The following is a 21,258-nucleotide window of genomic DNA, read 5'->3' as shown; positions in this document are numbered from 1 at the left end:
GTGAGAGAGAGAGAGAGAGAGAGAGAACATTTTCAGACAGCTCATTATACATCAGAAGCAATTCTTTTCATATTTAATTTGACCCATTACCACATGTAGAGAGAGGGCAAAGGGCTTAATCAATTTGATAACATTTCACTAAAGAAATGCTATGCAGTTGAGAGCTGCAGACTTGCTGGAGGAGTGAAACTGAATGGAAGGAGTTTCTGTTTCTTTGCAAGTTACACGAATCAGCTCTTAGGCATCCTGGCCCCTGAAGCCCTCTGAGGAAGGAAGGAAGCCTTGTATGGTGTTTGTGACTCATAGTGATAAGCCAGATTCTAAGGGAAACACAGAAAAATGGTGTCTCTTTAGAAAGAAAATATTGATGAAAATCATCGAAAATCATACTTTTACCTTAATTGATTACTTGTTTTATTTTTCAACTTATATAATAATGAATTACTGTGAAGAGACTCAAAGGTTATATTTAAGTTGATTTAAAGAAACCAGTTAGGCAATCAGTGATTGTGGATCAGATGTCATTCTTTTCTCCCTTCCTTTAAACTTTCTTCCCAAACCCAAGTTATCTTTCTTCTCAAAGCACCAAATGCATTAAATTAAAAATTTGGCATTCAATATTTTTCTATTTAGACATATTGTAAAATTTTTCTACATCTACCCTCTTCAAATAGTTTATTATCTCCATATCCTTAGAAAAGAAGTGTGGTCATTAGGTTTAGGGCCCAGATGGACAACTTAAACCCATGAAGAAAATACTAAGGTTATATGACCTGTATGAATATATCCACTAAAAAATATCATGTGAAGTATAAAGATAGTTTGCTGAATATGCAACTTCTGTAATGAGCTACAATAATTCTTAAAATAATTATTTTTATAATAAATGTATTTAAGAAAAAATCTAGAAAGTAAAATCCAAAAGTCTAACTGTGTATCTCAGAAAATTTTGGGTGGGAAAAAAAAAAAAGCATGGGGATTTAAATGCAATCTAAACTCTTCTCATGCCTTAGGGGAGTGTTTCAGGCATTAATTCTTCTTAAAGAGTTCTATTCTATGTATTTGAGCGCAAGTGAACTTTTTCAATTGGTTTACATCTCATGAAGGATAACCTCAGGAACTAGAGACAAAGAACAGTTCAGATGATAATGAGAATGGCTAATATTTGCATCAGGGCTACAGTTTATTTCTAGACTATGGCCAGAAGCATTGCAATTACATTATTTTCTTTTTTTGACAGGCAGAGTACAGTGAGAGAGAGAGACAGAGAGAAAGGTCTTCCTTTTGCTGCTGGTTCACCCTCCAATGTCCGCCGCGGGCTGGCGCACCGAGCTGATCTGATGGCAGGAGCCAGGTGCTTCTTCTGGTCTCCCATGGGGTGCAGGGCCCAAGCACTTGGACCATCCTCCACTGCACTCCCTGGCCACAGCAGAGAGCTGGCCTGAAAGAGGGGCAACCGGGACAGAATCTGGTGCCCCAGCTGGGAGTAGAACCCGGTGTGCCGGCGCCACAAGGCGGAGGATTAGCCTAGTGAGCCTCGGCGCCGGCCATTGTGTCTTGGCTTTCCATGCCTGACATGTTCTCATGGGCTTTTCAGCCAGATCTGAATGCCTTAAGGGCCGATTCTGAGGTCAGAGTGCTGTTTAGGGCATTTGTCATTCTATGAGTCTGCTGTGTGGACTGCTTCCCATGCTGGAACATTCCCTCCTTTTTAATTCTATCTATTGTTAATACCAGACACATGGTCTTAGTTATGTGATCCCTTTGACACTTAAGTGTTACAAAAGTGTCATAAATTTTAAAAATACCTTCATCTGTATGGGTATGTGTGTTCATGTATTTTCTGAAATACATAGTTTCTGTACCAGTTTCTTTGTTTGCCATTAGTATGAATTTCAAGAGTAAGTCATCTTTTGCTTCATTTGTTTTCCAATGATATTGGAATAATTCTTTGGAGGGAAATAAGGTTCCATATACATAATCATAGATGATTTAGAGTCTGTCTATGTGCCTGTGATATCCTCTGACTGCTTTAATATTTTTAATTACTCCTCTTCTACATACAGCATACTTGAAATTCTTACCTTAAAAAAATTGCTGATCACTATTGAACAAGATGAGCACAGTGTATTTCAAATATAATAAAAAATTTTGAGTATCATATAAAAATACAATTTTTAATTAAATAACTATGTTATAACTGAAATATCATATTGCAATGCATAAATCTAGAATTTTTATATATGAATGAAAGATAAAATTAAAAATATGTGTTGGAAATTATTGTGCAAAACAAATCCTAGATTTGCATCCTTAAATGCTTTATTAGCATACAACAAAAATGAAAGTAATTTTTATTGAGGAATATGTTTCAGAATCTCAAATATCATCACTTTGATGTTAGAAGTAAGTATAAAGCAACAATTAAAGTGAATTGTGTTTTTATAAGATTTATTGTATTTATTTGAAAGGCAGAGTTACAGAGAGAGAGAAGCAGAGATAGAGAGAGCTTCCATCTGCTGGTTCACTCCCCAAAATGGCTGCAACAACCAAGGTTGAGGTAGGCCAAAGCCAGCAGGTTCATCTGGGTCTCCCATATAGATGCAGGTGCCCAAGGATTTGGATGATCTTCCACTGCTTTTCCCAGGTGCATTAGCAATTAGCTGGATCAGAAGTGGAGCAGCCCAGACACAAACTTGTTCCAGTTTGGGATACCAGCATTGCAGGCAGTGGCTTAACCTATTACACCATAATACTTGCCCCATCAAACTACATTTTTACACTTTAATTCTGCTCAAATTTATTTCAGGAACTATGTTCCTTTAATAAATTATATTTTTATTAGTTTGAAAATATTTTATCAATAATACCCAGATATACTACTGAAATCAGAAATAAATCCATTAATCAAAACATAAAAAACTAATTTTGCTCAGAATTTTCATCTTATGCATCCTTCTTCTAAAGTAAGCTAAAATAGTGATACTAACATATCTGAAATGTTTATAACCATTAATTGCCTTCAGTTGCCTTTAGTAAAAACACCAGTAGAAAATTCTAAAAAATTATAATTTACTGGAGCATTATTATTAGCATTTGTTTTGCAAGTTTACCAATGCAGTCAAGTTCTGCCTTTTTTTAAAAAAAGATTTTATTTATTTATTTGAGAAGTAGAGTTACACACAGAGAGATGGATAGACAGGGAGAAAGGTCTTCCACCTGCTGGTTCACTCCCCAAATGGCCACAATGGCCAAAGCTGTGCAGATCCAAGCCAGGAGCCAGGAGCTTCCTGTGGGTCCCCTATGTGGGTGCAGGGGCCCAAGGACTTGGGCCATTTTCTAATGCTTTCCCAGGCCATAGCAGAGAGTGGGTTTGGAAGAAGAACAGCCAGGACTAGAACTGGTGCCTATATGGAATGCTAGTACCACAGGTGAAAGATTAACATACCGTGTCACAGCAATGGCCCCAAGTTTTGCCTTTTACTGGATTGGTTAATTTTTTTTTTTTAGTGGGAACATTTTAATCACTTTAATTCTAATACATGAACACAAAATATTTCTCATTTATTTTATATTCTTCCATTTCTTTTTTTAACTTTTATTTAATGAATATAAATTTCCAAAGTACAGAATATTGATTACAATGGCTTCCCCCATAACATCCCTCCAACACCCGCAACCCTCCCCTTATCCACTCCCTCTCCCCTTCCATTCATATCAAGATTCATTTTCAATTCTCTTTATATACAGAAGATCAGTTTAGCATACATTAAGTAAAGATTTCAACAGTTTGCTCCCACACAGAAACATGAAGTGAAAAATACTGTTTGAGTACTAGTTATAGCATTAGATCTCAATGTACAGCACACTAAGGACAAAGATCCTACATGAGGAGTAAGTGTACAGTGACTCCTGTTGTTGACTTAACAAATTGACACTCTTGTTTATGGCCTCAGTAATCACCCTAGGCTCTTGTCATGAGTTGCCAAGGCTATGGAAGCCCCCTGAGTTCACTGACTCTGATCATTTTTAGACAAGGCCATGGTCAAAGTGGAAGTCCTCTCCTCCTTTCAGAGAAAGGTACCTCCTTCTTTGATGACCCATTCTTTCCACTGGGATCTCACTCATGGAGATCTATCATTTAGATTTTTTTCCCCCAGAGTGTCTTGGCTTTCCATGCCTGAAATACTCTCATGGGCATTTCAGCCGGATCCGCATGCCTTAAGGGCTCAATCACTTTTCAGTTAAGTTTCAGCACTTAAGAATAATTGTGTATTGATTACAGTATTCAACCAAAAGTATTAAGGAGAACAAACAAACAAAAATACTAAGAGGGTTAATTCTAAGTAAATTGAGAGTTGGCTTCATGCTTAACTTATTGCCTTCTAAATTTTTTATTTACTTAAATATTTATTTATTTCCTTCTTTGAAAGGCAAATGAGAAAGAGTGAAAGACATAGAGAGAGATCTCCTATCTGCTGGTTCTCTCTCCAAATGCCTGGTAGCCATTGAGGTAGAGCCAGAAGACTGTAACTCAGGGTCTTCCACATGAACGACAGGGACCTATCTATCTGAACCATCACCTGCTTCCCCCTCAGTGTACATTAACAGGAAGCTGGAATTGAGAGTAGAACCAAAACTCAAAATCAAGCACTCTGATATGCATGTGGTCATTTTAACTGCTGAGCCAAATGCCCACTCCATGTCTGATTTTTCTATCATTGTTTCTCAATAATTTTCTTTTGTCACTATCATCACTTAACCACAGAAATCTTTTTCTGTTTTCTTTCTAACTCCCCATCCAAAGCACTTTCATAGTAGATATATCCTGTGTATTTGTTAATGTATCGCGGTGCTTTGGAGGGCCTAATACCAATTTTTTGCCTTGTATTACCCCATTGAGAATGTATGATTAATTTCTACATATTTTAAAAAAGGTTTAGTTACATATTTATAATTTGTGGCCTTGTTGAAGGGAGATTTTTATGAAATACTCACTACTAATACATAAATTATGTCAGTATCATTCAGGGAAAGCGCGTGACACTTTGTCTCTGAGGTGGTCTTGAAAAATCAAAATCAAATGCCACATTTCAATGAAATGTCTCAAAGGAAATTAAACAGATGCAAAATCTTGTTTCTGTACATGATAGTTCAGCTCACAGGACTTAAACATCTGCAGACATGTCAATCAACACATGTTGAAATTGCTCTCACAATGTGTTAAAAAGAGAAAAATTTTTCTTTCCATTTTATGCATATAACTAAATCAGTACACATAATTTGGCAAAGGGTTTGCTGCAATGCAATCTCCCCAATCTCTCCTTTTGTGTATGATTTAATTATTTATTAAATAGTCAGAGTTACAGAGAGAGAAGGAGTGACAGAGCGAGATCTTCCATTTCCTAGTTCACTCCACAGAGAGTCACTCAGGAGCTTCATATGTGTCTCCCCCAGGCCCAACAGGACCCTGGCACTTGGGCTATCTTCTGCTGCTTTCCCATGTCAATAACAGGGAGTTGGACTGGAAGTGGAGCAGCCTGGACACAAACAGTCTACCATATGGGATGCTGGCATTTCAGGGATTGGATTACCCACCATACCAGAATGCTATCCCTCAATGTATCCTTAAAGTTCGTGTTTATGTGCTTTTGATGAAAGTATTCTTAAGCTAAGACTGAACACTATTGTATAAATAATAACAGAAGTTTCTCAATGACCCTAATAACTCAAGGTTGCCCAGGAACAGGCTTTTTAATGGCATGGTTTTGAAGAAACAAAACAATGTACTGATTTAAAGTGTCTATTTTTAGTTGTCTATCAGTTAGATATAATTTTATGGGTATATATATTTAATTTCTGTTGAAATAGACTGCTAAAATCTAAGTAGCAGATACACATTTTCAAGGGCATTCTTTTTTGAGAAATGTTTTCAAATATTTTCCTAAAATAGTTTATTAAATGGTTACAGTCATTTGATAAGGTATGTATAGCATTTTAAGCAACAAAATGAATCAACTGAGAGAAAAAAAAAAAGAGAGGATTAAATACCAAATAAAATGGATTCCGTAAAATTGCACTTGATCTAAAAGCTGATGCTTTGAAATCTGAATGTTTAGAAAAAAACACAAAAATGAATAAAGCCATTTCTAATGCCAAAATTCTAATTTATTGTATGTTATCTAAATCAGGAGATTTTATTTATTTAATATAAAACATTTTACAAATTTATATAAATAACATTTAAATTAGAGGGAAAGCATAAAATATTAAAGGAAATCCAATTAACTTTCATACAAATTATATGACTGCACAAGAATAAATAGATCTTATTCATAATTATATTCATATGCCTAACTTACATGTTGCATTTATTATGTTATATATTTGACTTGTATTACATAGGTACCTATTAATCTTTGTTGCTAAGGAAGCTCTTTTTTTTAAAGTTTATTTATTTATTTAGAAAGCCTTAGTTACAGAGATAGAGTATGAGACAGAGAAAGAGATTATCTTTCATCTGCTTGTTTACTCCCCAGATAGCCTCAAGGGGCAACACTGGGCCAGGTCAAAGCCAGGAACTAGGAACTGCTTCTGGTTCTCTCAAATGAGTGGCAGGGGCCCAAACACTTGGACCATCTTCTGCTGCTTTTTCAGGCACATTAGCAGAGAGCTGGTTTTGAAGTGGAACAACTGGAACATGAACCAGTGCAAATATGGGATGCTAGCATTGCAGGTGGCAGCTTTATCCACTATCCCAAAACACTGGCCCCAGGAATTTCTTGTAAGCATACACAATTTTTACTTTGTAATTTACTTAAATTTAAAAATCAGAGGCCAGTGCTATGGCATACCAGGTGAAGCCGTTGCCTGCAGTGCTGGTATCCCATGTGGGAGTGCCAGTTTGAGTCCTAGCAGCTCTACTTACAATCCAGTTATCTGCTATGGCCTGAGGGAGTAGTGGAGGATAGACCTGGAGGAGGCTGCTGGCTCTTGGCTTTGGCTTTCAGGCATCTCTGGTCATTGTGGCCATCTGGGGCGTGAACCAGCAGATGGAAAACCTCTCTCTCTCTTTCCCTCTCTCCCTCTCCTTCCCCTTGGCCTCTGCCTCTCTGTAGCTCTTTCAAATAAATAAATAAATAGATAGATAGATAAATAAATCCTAAAAAGGGGGAGGGGATCAGAGATTATTACATATGTCAGTATAGCTGCAAATAGGAAATTATCTCATTCCCTTTCTTCTGGTGACAATTCACTTTTAACTTTGATTTTAATTCTAAAATTAACAGCAAATATTTTTGTTAATAGCTGCTGTTTTTCTACAATAATATTTGATGTGGACTGTGATATTAGTAGCAACCCATTATGAATATCCATAATCGATTTATTACTGATTAATAAAATACCAGGAAAACATTTAGACAGAGATCCAAGTCACTTTTCCATTATTTCTACTCTATTTTCTATTTCCGCAGCTCTATGGTTTCTGCACAAAGAGAGGGATTACTCCTTTTCAGAAGCTGTTTTCACTGTTTGAGGTCATACATGAATGATTCTTTATAAATAGAAGAAGGATTTCAAAACAGATCTGGTGTTCTGGATGCAGTGTCAGGCTTCAAATTTCATGTTCTGTCTTGACATCCTTGAGCTTCAAAGAGTCCCAAAATCTAATAGCGAGTTCCCTGGCTCTTGCTACGTATGATCCCCACCCACTCGGAAAGGCTTACTCTCCTCTGAGATCCCCTAATAGCCAGACCAGCTGCATTCCACCTTACCCCTGACTTAAAGTGTTCCACTTTCCTGACAGCCTATGAAGTTACTCAGAGTGATCTACCACATTCTCTGGTTACAGGTCCTGCTTCTTAATTCGTTCCAGAGTGCAACCATTCTGTACCACTACAAAATATTTGATATCTTCCTCTCTCAGGTTGTGAGTATATGTGATTAATAACCATTACCAATTTCATCTTTCCAGTGTTAGATGTTCTGTGTTTGGGCATCCCTAGAAGCCTAAAGCAACGTTGCCTCCTTCATCTATTTGGTGAAGGGGAATGAAGCAAAATAATCAGAGTGAATAGTCTTATTTAAAATTGAATCTTCTAATCAAGATCAGATAAACCACAAACCACAGATAATAAAACATGTAAATATTCAAAGCTCCTATTTTGTGTAAGATAAATTATGAAAATTATGTAGTTATACACATCACTGTCATCATTACTTAATAAATGGGCATTATATTATTTTACATATTTGTAATATTGAAATATTCAACTATATATATTCATTCAATGGTTTTCTTAATATGCTATTATGGAGCAGATCTCGTGGCACAGTAGGTTGAATGCCAGTTTGAGTCCCATCACACCCACTTCTGATCTAGCTTCTGATCCAGCTTCCTGCTAATGTGCCTGGGAGGCAACAGATGATGGTTCAAGTGCTTGGGCTCCTGTCACCTATGTAGGAGACCCAAATGGAGTTCTGGACTTCTCATTTTGGACTGGCCCAGGCCTGGCTCTTGAGGCAATTGGGGAATGAAGAGTGGCTAGAAGAGCTCTCTCTCTCTCTTTCTCTCTCTCTCTCATCTCTGGCTCTGGCTCTTGCTCTTTCTCTTGCTCTCACTCTGCCTGTCAAGGAGATGAAAGTAAACACACATTAAATATATGCTATCAAGTTCTACCCTGATCATTGGCAATAGATTCTTAACATTCTATTTCTTTTGAAGTTATGCCACTGCCTTTTCAAAGAATCAGTGCATAACTGACATTATCTGACATTATTTTGATCATGATGCAAGCACTTTGCTTCTTGAAAATCAAAATCCAACGACAGTACAGAAGCAAAGGCAACTACACCACAATTGCAGTTATTATCTCAGGATAACAAATCTATTCAGATTTGAATTTTCCATGCATTAGCTAGAGCTTCCCAGTGGATCTATTATTGACAAAAATAATTGTTGCAGTTCAGTACCCAGGAAGAGTAAACATGCTTCTAATGCACTTTTTAAATTTCCCAGGTGTATACATCAAATATGATAATGCTGAAGAGTTCACAATATTCTGGTGTCATGAAAATGGTGGGAACATTGGCTAAATTTTCAACGCCCAGAAAAAAGAGATTGTGTCATGTTTATGCTTCCACTCTCTGGCAGAGAGCCTGGCAAACTGCAGCTGCACAAAATTAAACAATTAATTAATAGCATGTCTTATTTCACAGAGGGTTTGAAGTAGTTTATAGGAAATACATACAATAAAATAATGTAATATAAGTAATCCCAAACACAGTTTTGGAAGAATGCAAATTGGAAAGGCTATTAAGGCTCTATCTATACTACATAAAGTCTTCAGACCTGTTTTAATTTTGTTATGTATTTGCTCCTGCACATTGAGGTATCTGAAACACAATTGGAAATGCTTTGTTAGTTTGTAAGGCCTTGCTTATATGTAAAATGTATTCTAAATTTGCAAAATTATTTATGTCAAAAGTTGAAATGTCTTGCTTTGATGCATAGAATTAATGTAATGTTAACTTCATATTCTGTAAGGATGGTATAATAATTATAATAATAATAAATCCTATGTGCTACTAATCACAAAAGGTCATGTCCTGTCCTTTTTTTTAAAAAAAGAAAATTTATATATTTGAAAGTCAGAGTTACACAGAGAAAGAAGGAGAGGCAGAGAGAGAGAAGTCTTCCATCAGCTGGTTCATCCCCCGGATGACCTCAATGGCTGGAGCTGTGCCGATCTGAAGCCAGGAGCCAGGAGCTTCTTCCAGGTTTACCATGCAGGTCTTGGGCCATCTTCTACTGCTTTCCCAGGCCATAGATGAGAGCTGGATCAGAAGTGGAGCTGCTGGAACTTGAACTGGAGCCTATATAGGCTGCCAGCACTTCAGGCAGTGGCTTTACCCACTACACCACGGTGCCGGCCCCATGAATACCCATTTATAAATAAGTACATCCAGTGCAAAGTTAATAAAAAAATGTTTTGTGGGTGGCAACATTCTGGCAATATATACAACATTGAGGCTTACTTTTTATTATTAGGAGGAAACTGATCGTTTTCTTAAGAAAATTAAATACTTTTAAAACATTGAATTTGAACAGATATGTAGGTTTTCATATATAAGACATTGAGATATGTCATATTACAGATGGCACAATAACTCCTTAGAACAAATACAAGAATGAGTTTTTAAGGCTGTTTTGATAATTCATTTAGGTAAAATAGCACCATTGTGCTCAAATAATTTGTAGGATGTCAAAATTGAGTAATCTAGATACAGACTCTTTAATTGTTAAGCCTAAACAATGTTTAATTAGTTAGTTGCTGACAAGTGTAAATAGATTCCATATGCTTCATAAATTTCTTCCAAGTCACATTGTAATACACCTATCAATCTGTTTATACAGAAGGCTATTAAATAAAAAGCATGTTCAAAATGTTTGGTAATTTCTTCTACTTAACACATAGAACTAAGTAAAACACTTGTAGCTGTGTTTAAGTTCAGTGTTTAAACCACCATTTGGGGCAGCTGCCTCCCATTTCAAAATGTCTGGGTTCCAGTCCTGACTACTCCTCCACTTCCAATACAGTTTCCTGTTAATTCTTACACTGGGATGGGCACATGATGATCCCAGAACTTGGGCCCCTGTCACTCAGCTGGGAGAGCCTGGTGGAGGCCAGGTCTTCTGGCTTCATTTGGCCAAGCCCTGTTGTGGGCATTTGGGGAGTAAACCACTGGATGGAAGATCTCTCTCCATCTGTCTTTTTGTTTCACTGTGCCTTCAAAACAAAAATCAAATTTTAAAAATGTAATAATATATTAGAGACAACTTATTTTCTTGAGTGAAGCAATACTTTGATGTAGACTCCATCACTTATTTTCTTAAAGGTTTTTCCTGGTTTATTTCTTTATTTTAAATAAGTTGGAAAGTTTGGGGAGATGTTGATCAAAGAATACAAAATTCCACTTTGGTAAGAGGGATATGTTCAAGAAAATTACAATAAAACGTAAAGACAATCTACTATTCAATGTATTATATTCCTGAAAATTGTTGAGAGTAGATCTTCTGTTTCTTACCACAAAAATAGTAAAGTATTTAGACTAATGCATGTGTTAATTTAAAATAGCCATTCTACAATGGTATCTCTATTTCAAAATGAAATGTTCCACACAATAATTATATAATTTATATGCTAATTAAAATAAATAAATAAATTTTGAAACAAAATCAAATAAATTAAATGAATATATGAACAGAAAAGAGAAGGGGTGCTTTTCAGCATTAGTAAAATCTTAAATAGTAAAGTTTAAAAACTATAATTAAAATTGATGCTAGAAAGTTAGTATAGTGAAATTTATTGCTAAATTTTTTGTTTTTATTGCTATTGTGAATGTGATTGCTTTTTCAATTTTCCTTACAGTAAGGTCATTATTGGTTTGCAAACATGCTACTTTTGTGTATTGATTTTGTACCCTGCAAGTTTACTAAATTGGCTTATCAGTTCCAACAGAGTTTTGGTAGGGTGTTTAGGTTTTTCCATGTTAAAAATCATATCATCTGTTAACATGGATATTTTCATTTCCTCCTTTTATTTCTTTCTCTTTTTTAGTTGCTCTTATTAATACTTTTAATATTATAATGAATAAGGGTGGTGAAAGTGGATGTCCTTGTCTTGTTCTTATCTGTGGAGAAATTCAAAAGGACTGATTCTTCTTGAGATTAAGATGTAATACATTAGAGGAGTATAAAAGCAAAACTTGGTACTGATAGAAAAGCTTGTAAAAGGATGATCTCCCTTTTTCTGCTTACTCTCTAGTAAACCTGAGTGGACATACACATGGCATGTTTGCACCCAAAGAAACCTAAAGTGTATTTATTCATCCCATTATAAATGTAAAGTTATATGAGTTTCATATGTATGTATATATATATATATTTGTATTCAGATAGATATAGATGATAGATAGTTAGATAATAGATCTATTTCCCAGTGCCAAAAATAGTAGTTGTTACATTATTAAGGATAACAATAGTAAGGTTCCTTTATGGATCACTATTTGAGTTATACTTTAAATTAGCATGAAATATATCACTTTTCCATAAGTTATTTCCCACTGAAAAGTATCTCATTATGAGAGGGTGTCTATTCTAGTAGTTAAGACCCTCCTGCCCCATCACAGAGGATCTCGGTTCAATACCTGGCTCTGGTTCCTGACTCAATCATCCAGTTCAGTACAGACTCTGGAAACAATGGTGATAACTCAAGTAAATAGATTTTTGCCACCCATCTGGGAAACTTGGATTGAGTTCTTAGCTCCTTAGTTTGCCTCAATTCAGCTCCATCCACATGCACAAGCATTTTGTGGAGTGAACCAGCAGATAGGAGCTAATTCTGTTTCTCAAAAAAAAATTTTTAAAGACTGACTCATCATATAAATAAAGATGATGGATCCAACTAAAGTAGTAACTCAGAATGAAACATTAAAAGCATGATAAATGGAACAAAAATTAGAAAATACAGAGCAATGTTTTGACAAAGGCAGTGTAACAATTTTAAAAAGAGAGGAACTTTGAAAGTTTATTCACCTAAGTATTTTAATTCTGAATTGATGTTCATCAATCTCTTCTAACTGCAATATATCTTTCTCAAATGTTGCCTACAGGGAATGGGAATAAATGCCTTGACAAAGTAGACAACCAAGGCAAATTTTCAAGTAAGTAAATAGAGGACAATTACAACCTAAAATTAACTCCTCAGCACTTCTCTTTCACTTTATGTCTTTGATACTCATGTGGTTTGAAACCACAAGCTTTTGTATGTCAAATGTTTTTTATTATATATTTTTAATAAAAAATGTATTCATGCTTGATTTTCTTGAAAATGTATACTATGAAGAATGTATTTAAATTCAAATTTATAGCATCATCTAAACATATATGGAGGTCACTTTTTAAATTTTTATAAGGGAAAAAGTCCATGTATGTCATAAATACAGTTTGAAGAGCATAAGGTACCATGAGAATGTGTGTTCTGAACAAAATGGTATACTATGAAATATTTTAAGATTTCAGAACATTTTCTACAAAATGATTTTGACTTTAAAGTAATTGGAAGCATAGAACATATCACTGAAAAGACTGAAAATTTTAACATTCCTTTTCAGTTTTCTGGAATGATTTCTTTGTTTGCCATAGTAGAAATTCAAATAAGATAGATTTGAACTTAAGTTTATCTATGCCTTTTCCCCCACTCCATCTGCCTTTTCTCTACTAGCATTGAATATATCCTACTAAGTTGCTTTTCAGTTAAAAAAAAAAAAAGACTTAACTAAAAACATTCATATACAATTATAATTCTACTCATGTACAAGTGAAAAAAAACTTGCTTATGTACACAGTAAATTCCTAAAGAACCCTTAAGTATAAAATAGTATTATGTAGTGTTTTTCTTTGAATAGTTCATGAGACAGGGTTAAACAAATATTTGTTAAAATGAAGCAGCGTTTGCTCAAAAAATGTTGTTGATCCACTAGTAATGTTCTTATAATCCATCAAATGATAGTATTTCTTTTTTTTTTTTTGATAGATAGAGATAGACAGTGAGAAAGAGAGATAGAGAGAAAGATCTTCCTTCCATTGGTTCACTCCCCAAATGGCCACTGAGGCCGGTGCACCACGCTGATCCAAAGCCAGGAGCCAGGTGCTTCTTCCTGGTTTCCCTTGCAGGTACAGGCGCCCAAGCACTTGGGTTATCCTCCACTGCCCTCCCAGGCAACAACAGAGAGCTGGACTGGAAGACTAGCGACCGGGACTAGAAATTGACGCCTATATGGGATGACAGCGCCGCAAGCAGAGGATTAGCCAAGTGAGCCACGGCACCGGCCTAAATTTAATATTTCTATTTAGTACATTAAAATTTTAAAAACTTTTTAATAATTTTATATATTTTTTCAAATGGTTACATGAACAAACTACTGCCTTTTTGCATTGAGTCTTGAGGCAAACAATTAGGATAGGAAAATCGACAGGCAATTGCATCATAAGAGCAATTACAAAATTTTTTAAACTATTGAGTATTCATTCCTCCTGTATATATATATATGTGTGTGTGTATAGGTGTGTGTATATATATATATATATATATATATATCTTTTCAGGTTATACCAGATGATTCCTAAGGTCCCTGACAGGTCTTTAACTATGATATATATATATATGGGATGGTAAAGAATTGATGAGTCAGTTCAGAAATAGAGCTTCTTTTGTGGGCTGGTGCCATGGCTCAATAGGCTAATCCTCTGCCTGTGGCGCTGGCACCCCAGGATTCTAGTCCCTGTCGGGGCGTCCGATTCTGTCCCAGTTGCCCCTCTTCCAGGCAAGCTCTCTGCTGTGGCCCGGGAGTGCAGTGGAGGATGGCCCAAGTCCTTGGGCCCTGCACCCACCTGGGAGACCAGGAGAAGCCCTGGCTCCTGGCTTTGGATCAGCATGGTGTGCTGCCCGCAGTGGCCATTGCGGGATGAACCAATGGAAAAGGAAGACCTTTCTCTCTGTCTCTGTCTCTCTCACTGTCCACTCTGCCTGTCAAAACAAACAAACAAACAAACAAACAAACTTCTTTTGTCTCTTACAGAGCAATGATAACACATGATTGCTACGAAAAAAAGTGCAGTGGTTTGTCAGGGAGTGCTTTCTTTGGCACTGAAGAGCCACACTTTGGGTTTTGTAATTTCTTACAATTTGCATATTAGCATATCTGTCTTTATAAACAGGATAAAATATAAGAAAATTCCTCAGAAAATTAAAAGGAGAATTATCAAACCACCCAGCTGTCCACTACTAATACATGCAAAAGAAATGAAATTAGTATGTTGAAGAAATATGTGCTCTGCCTTATACATTGAAGCATTATTTACAATGCTCAAGACATGAAAACAACCTTAGCATTGATCGATGGATGAATATATGCACAATGGAATATTATCCAACATTTAAAAAGGATATTCTATCATTTGCAACAACATAGATGAATTTGGATGACTTTATATTAAGGCAAATAATTCAGATACTGGAAAACAAATATATGATCTCATTTACATGTGGAATCTGAAGAAGTTTGTCGCATAGAAGTAGAGAGTGGAATGGTGATTACCAGTGGTTGGTGGGAATGGATTGGAGTGGTGAATCTGGAGATGTTGGTCAAAGGGCATGCAACCATAACAGGGTAGCAGTGACGTAGCAGGTAAAGCTGCTGCCTGAGATGCTGACATCCCATATGTGTGCCGGCATGTGTCCCAGTTGCTTCACTTCTGATCCCACTTCCTGCTAATGTGCTTGGAAAGCAATGGAAGATGTCTCAAGTGCTTGGGCCCCTGAACCCACGTGGGAGACTCAAAGGAATTTCTTGGATCCTGCTTTTGGCCTGACCCAGTAGCTGCCATCTGGGGAGTGAACCAGCAGACAGAATCTCTCTCTCTCTTTCTGTCTCTCTCTGTCCATTTCTCCCCTCCCCCCATAACTCTGTCTTTCTAATAAATAAGTAAATATTTTAAAAAATATTGCAACTATAAAGGAGATATATGTATTCGTGATTTATTGCACTGTCTCATGACTGTAGTTAATAGCAAGGTATTGCATATTTAAGAGTCTATTTTAAGGGGCCGACACTGTGGCATAGCAGGTAAAGCCGCAGCCTGTAGTGCCAGCATCCCATATGGGTTCCAGTTCGAGTCCTGGCTGTTCCACTTCTGATCTGGACTGAGAGAGCAGTAGAAGATGGCCCAAGTCCTTGGGCCCCTGTAATAGTGTGGGACACCTGGAGGAAGCACTTGGCTCCTGCCTTCCGATCAGCACAGCTCTGGCCATTGCAGCCACCTGGGGAGTGAACCAGTGGATGGAAGTCCTCTCTCTCTCTGCTTCTTCCTCTCTGTAACTCTGCCATTCAAACAAATAAATATTGTAAATAATACTTAATAAAATAAGCCAGTCCCAAAGGGACAAATACCATATGTTCTCCCTGGTCTGTGACAACTAACAGAGCACCTAAAAGGGAACATGTAGAAGTGGAATTGACACTATGAGAAGCAATGACTTGAACTGCCCTTGTCTTGACTGTCAAGGAAGTCTATTATCTTATTTTATTTTTTACTATTTTCTTTTTTATTTAATACCATTTGTTGAACTCTTTACTTAACACAGAATAATTCATAGGTGTTTAAATCCAATTGAAAATAGATCCCTGTTAAAAATAAGAGTGGGAATAAGAGAGGGAGTAGATGTACAGTTTGCAGACATTCCCATGGACATAACCCTAAGGATAAAGCTAAAAACCTGCCATGGGATTCCAAATTCCATTAAACTAGGTAGCACTAATGCCATATTACATGTTAAAGTGATCATATTAAGTGTGTGATTGATCATATATATATATAGTATTAAGTGTCAAAGGGATCACATAAATAAGACCAAGTGTCTGGTATTAACAATAGATAGAATTAAAAAAGAGGGAATGTTCCAGCATGGGAAGCAGTCCACACAGCAGACTTATAGAATGACAAATGCCCTAAACAGCACTCTGACCTCAGAATCAGCCCTTAAGGCATTCAGATCTGGCTGAAAAGCCCATGAGATCATGTCAGGCATGGAAAGCCAAGACACTGTGGCAAAAATGTTCTACATGGAAGATTTCTGTGAGTGAGGCCCCAGTGGAGAGAAGGGTACATCAAATAAGGATGTACTTTTCTCTGAAGGGAGGAGAGAACTTTCACTTTGCTTATGGCCTTGTCTAAATACTGATGGAGTCTGTGGACTCAAAAGTCTTTGATAGCCTTGGCAGCTGATGTCAAGAGACTCAGGTGATCACTGATGTCATAAATAAGAGTGTCAATTGTTAAATCAACAACAGGAGTCACTGTGCACTTTCTCCCCATGTAGGATCTCTGTCTTTGATGAGTTGTACTATGAGAATTCAGTATAAAACTTGTTTTTTTTTTTTCTAAAAGAACTTTAAACTTTGTGTGTCTGTGTGGGTGCAAATTGTGGAAATCTTTACTTAGTATAGAGTTGGTCTTCTGTATATAAAGTTAATCAAAAAACAAATCTTAATGAAGAATGGGATGGGAGAGGGAGTAGGATGTGGAATGGGAGTGGGGGTGGGAGGTCAGGTATGGGAGAAAGAACTGCTATATTCCTAAAGCTGTAACTATGAAATTTGTATTCATTAAATAAAAGCTTTGTAAAAAAGCATTTCCCTTCAAAAAAGAGTGTCATTTTAAATAATCTCACCACAAAAATGATAAATAAATGAAATGATAGATATGTTAGTGAGTATGATTTAATCATTCAACATGCTTATACTCATATATCAGAAGACAACATTGAACACCATGAACCTGTATCATCACTATTTTGTCAATTAAAACAACTTTTAAAAACATAAAATCAAATCAAATCTATCTGAATCTTTTCAATCCTCACAAGCAATCACAACACACACAATTCAATTTATTGAGAAGAACTTTGAACATCTATTTAGAAATGTTATATGAATATGCATTTCTACTAGGGCCTTTAACTACACATTAATCATTCATTTGTTCATTCATTCATTCATTCATCCTTTTGCAAATTCATATATTTATCTTTAAAACTAGGGCACCAGAAAAGTCAGACAGAATCATTTGAAATGTGGCAGAGATTACTAGTAATAAAAAGAAGCTGACAAGATAAATCTTAGACATACAGTAAATTATGACCATAAACATTAAAAAAGTGAGATCACTTCTATAAAAATATAATGGATCAGTACAGTTAAATTTGAGAATATAGGTTGTATATTCATATCAGTAGCAACACTATAATATATAGATCTATAGTTTACATGAAATAATCCTTAGTTGGTGCAGAAAATATCCTAGTAGAAAAATGCTCGTTTGGTGGCCGAAGCATTGTCTCTAATCAAAGCTGAGAAGAAGGATTGACACAATTGGAGGAAGCTATAGGGACTTCAATTTCTATAGTCTTTCCAACTGTAATGGTAAATACATCATTATCAGCAAAGTTTTCCTCAAAGGCCTGTTTTTGTCTCTATTTTGATTTGTGTTTCAAATTAATGATCATAGAGGATTTCTTACATTTTTACATTTATGTGAAAATTTACAGTTTGCTAAGATACTTGTTATTTAACAGGTCACTATATGATCCCTGTTAAATCTAAGATTTAGAATAAGAGAGAGAGAGAGGGAGGACATGTACAGTTTAGCACAGGCTCAATCAGACTTTCCCCCAAATGTAAAGTTAGAAACGTGCCAGGGGATTCCAATTCAATCCCATCAAGGTGGCATGTACCAATACCATCTCACTAGTCAAAGTGATCAGTTTCAGTTCATAATGATCATAATGATAGGATGAACAGTCAAAGGGATCACATAAACAAGACTAGTGTCTGCTAATATTAACTGATAGAATTAAAAAGGAGAGAACAATCCAACAGGGGAAGTAAGATACACAGCAGACTCATAGAATGGCAGATGTCCTAAATAGCATTCTGGCCTCAGAATCAGCCCTTAAAGCATTCGGACCTGGCTGAAAAGCCCATCATATGAGAGTATTTCAGGCATGGAAAGGCAAGTTACTGTGGCCAAAAAAAAAAAAGTTACCTAAATGAAAGATCTCTGTGAGTGAGATCCCGGCAGAAAGTATGGGCCATCAAAAAAGGAGGTACCTTTCTCTGAAGGGAGGAGAGAACTTCCACTTTGTCTATGACCTTGTTTAAATAAGATCAGAGTTGGCGAACTCAAGAGGCTTCCATAGACTTGACAGCTCATGACAAGAGCCTCAGGTGATCACTGATGCCATAAGTAAGAGTGTCAATTGTTTGAGTATATTTCACTTTGTGTTTCTATGGGGGTGCAAACTGTTGAAATCTTTACTTAATGTATACTAAACTGATCTTCGGTTAAAAAGAAGAAGAAATTATCAATTCCCAACTTGACTCTCTGTCGCTCCCCCTCTTCGTGGAGGAACAACACAGGACCCTGCGCTGTTCTTTCGTCTGCTCGGCCCTCCCCGGGTTTGCTGCTGGTTCTTCCCGGGTTGGCTACTATCCCTTCCACCTCCGTGGAAGGGCAGTTCCCCCTGGCCACATTCCCCACTTCCGCAGGGGAGCGGCACACCGCCGGCCGGCTCTCTGGGGGCTGCACAGGTGTTCCTTCAGCTAGATGTTCCCCTTAGATGTTCCTGGTGCATGCCGTCTCTCTCCTCCTTTATAGTCCTCCTCCGCCAATCCCAACTCGGCTGCCCACACGCCGAGCACGCTGCTCTCCAATCAGGAGCAAGTCCTACAGTTTATTGGTTGAACTGGAGGCAGCTGTGCGGAAGCTGTTTACTTCTCTCCCAGCGCCATATTGTGGGAGAGCAGATGCATAGAATAAGTCTTAATTCCAGTAACTCAGTCCAGTCCGGGCTGCTCCCCACAACTCTCACTGGGATTAAACATGACAATAGGTCTGATCTGATTTCATCATCATTTAAAAAATCATCTATTATTTTTCACTTTATGTTTCTGTGTGGGAGCAAACTGTTGAAATCTTTACTTAATGTATGCTAAACTGATCTTCTGTATATAAAGAGAATTGAAAATGAAAAAAAAAAAGAAAAAAAAAAAGAGTGTCAATTGTTAACAACAGGAGTCACTGTGCACTTACTCCCCATGTAGGATCTCTGTCCTTCATGTGTTGTACTATGTGAATTAATGGTATAACTAGTACTCAAACAGTACTTTATACTTTGTGCTTCTGTGTGGGTGCAAACTGTTGAAATCTTTATTTAGTGTATGCTAAATTGATCTTCTGTACATAAAGATAACTGAAAATGAATCTTGATGTGAATGGGATGGGAGAGGGAGTGGGGGGTGGGATGGTTGTGGGTGGGAGGGTAGTTAAGGGGAAAAATAAATAAAAAGACATATTTTTCTTTCAAGACACTTTCACTTTGTGTGCATACAGCTTAGACATTTTTTGACTATTTTAAATTCCTTTCCCTTCAACAAAGCTTTAAAGTTTCCTGTGACCTTAGGCCATGTATTCTCATTGAACATGGGCTACTTAGCACAAATGAAGCTACTTAGCACAAAATAAGCAATAACACATTAAATAATGAGTGCATGACAATAAAGACATGCTATTTATATTTTTGGTATTGTAAGCACATTTGTGTTAACTCACTTGTAGTAGATAAGATTTAGTAACCTAAAGTTTAATTGCTGAATGAATGTAATATTATTATATAAGACTAGAAGTGGGGAATAACTTGTAACATATGCATATATGCATATGAATAATAAATCAGCATTTCACCAAAGACTTTATTAACTTCTATCAGTAAGTAAGGACTAGATGGTAGAGAAATAGAATTCTATAAAAAAAGCAGTGCTCACATAAGAATAGTTTCTCCAAATTTCCTTTCAGTCTCTACTAAATTACTTTATTATAATCATAAAACATGTGTGAGAATATTACATTACTATTTTCATCAATATTATGCTACTCTGCAATTTTGTATGCCTCTTGAATTTTTATATATTTCTTTATTTAGAAAAAAGTACCATGTTGAAGTGTTAGGCCTCCCTTGCCTCAAATTAAAGCTGTTTTATTCAGAATTCATTTGATCTAACCTTGCTCTATTGTCAAGAATTAAATAATAATTATTGAATCAATACTTAGATTTGTGTATATTTGTTTCTAACTAAAATTTCTGAAGATAAATGGGTATATAACACTAAAATTAGGACTTCTATACATCCATAAGACAAATACTGTTTAAGAAACTAGATTAATTCATAGTTATTATTGATTGATGCCAGACTTAAACCCAAGTTTAGCTGTTTATAAAGTCCTCACTCTCATATTGCACACTAGAAACTTTAACATATGGTTCATTTATTTTATGCTGATCATCTTGGACTTTTAATATCCTTAAGGGTATGAATAACTATTTCCTTAAAATACATACTGTACTAGATATTACATTTCACTAAATGCATTCCTTAATCTGAAATTTCAGACGTGAAAGTAATAACTAGAAATCTTCAATTTAGATCTGAAGATACTAATTCCACACAGTTGGCAAGATAATACGTTAAGACAAATCCAAGAAAGGCATTGAATTATTCTTATGGAATATATGTCTAATGTAAACTGCCTCTCCTATGTCATAATGGCTTTACCTGAAAATAATAATATTTTCAGGT

Source organism: Oryctolagus cuniculus, chromosome 9 (genome assembly GCF_051225735.1).
Source record: "Oryctolagus cuniculus isolate XC-2025 breed Fujian yellow rabbit chromosome 9, ASM5122573v1, whole genome shotgun sequence".
Lineage (NCBI taxonomy): Eukaryota > Metazoa > Chordata > Mammalia > Lagomorpha > Leporidae > Oryctolagus > Oryctolagus cuniculus.
This window is presented reverse-complemented; position numbering follows the sequence as displayed.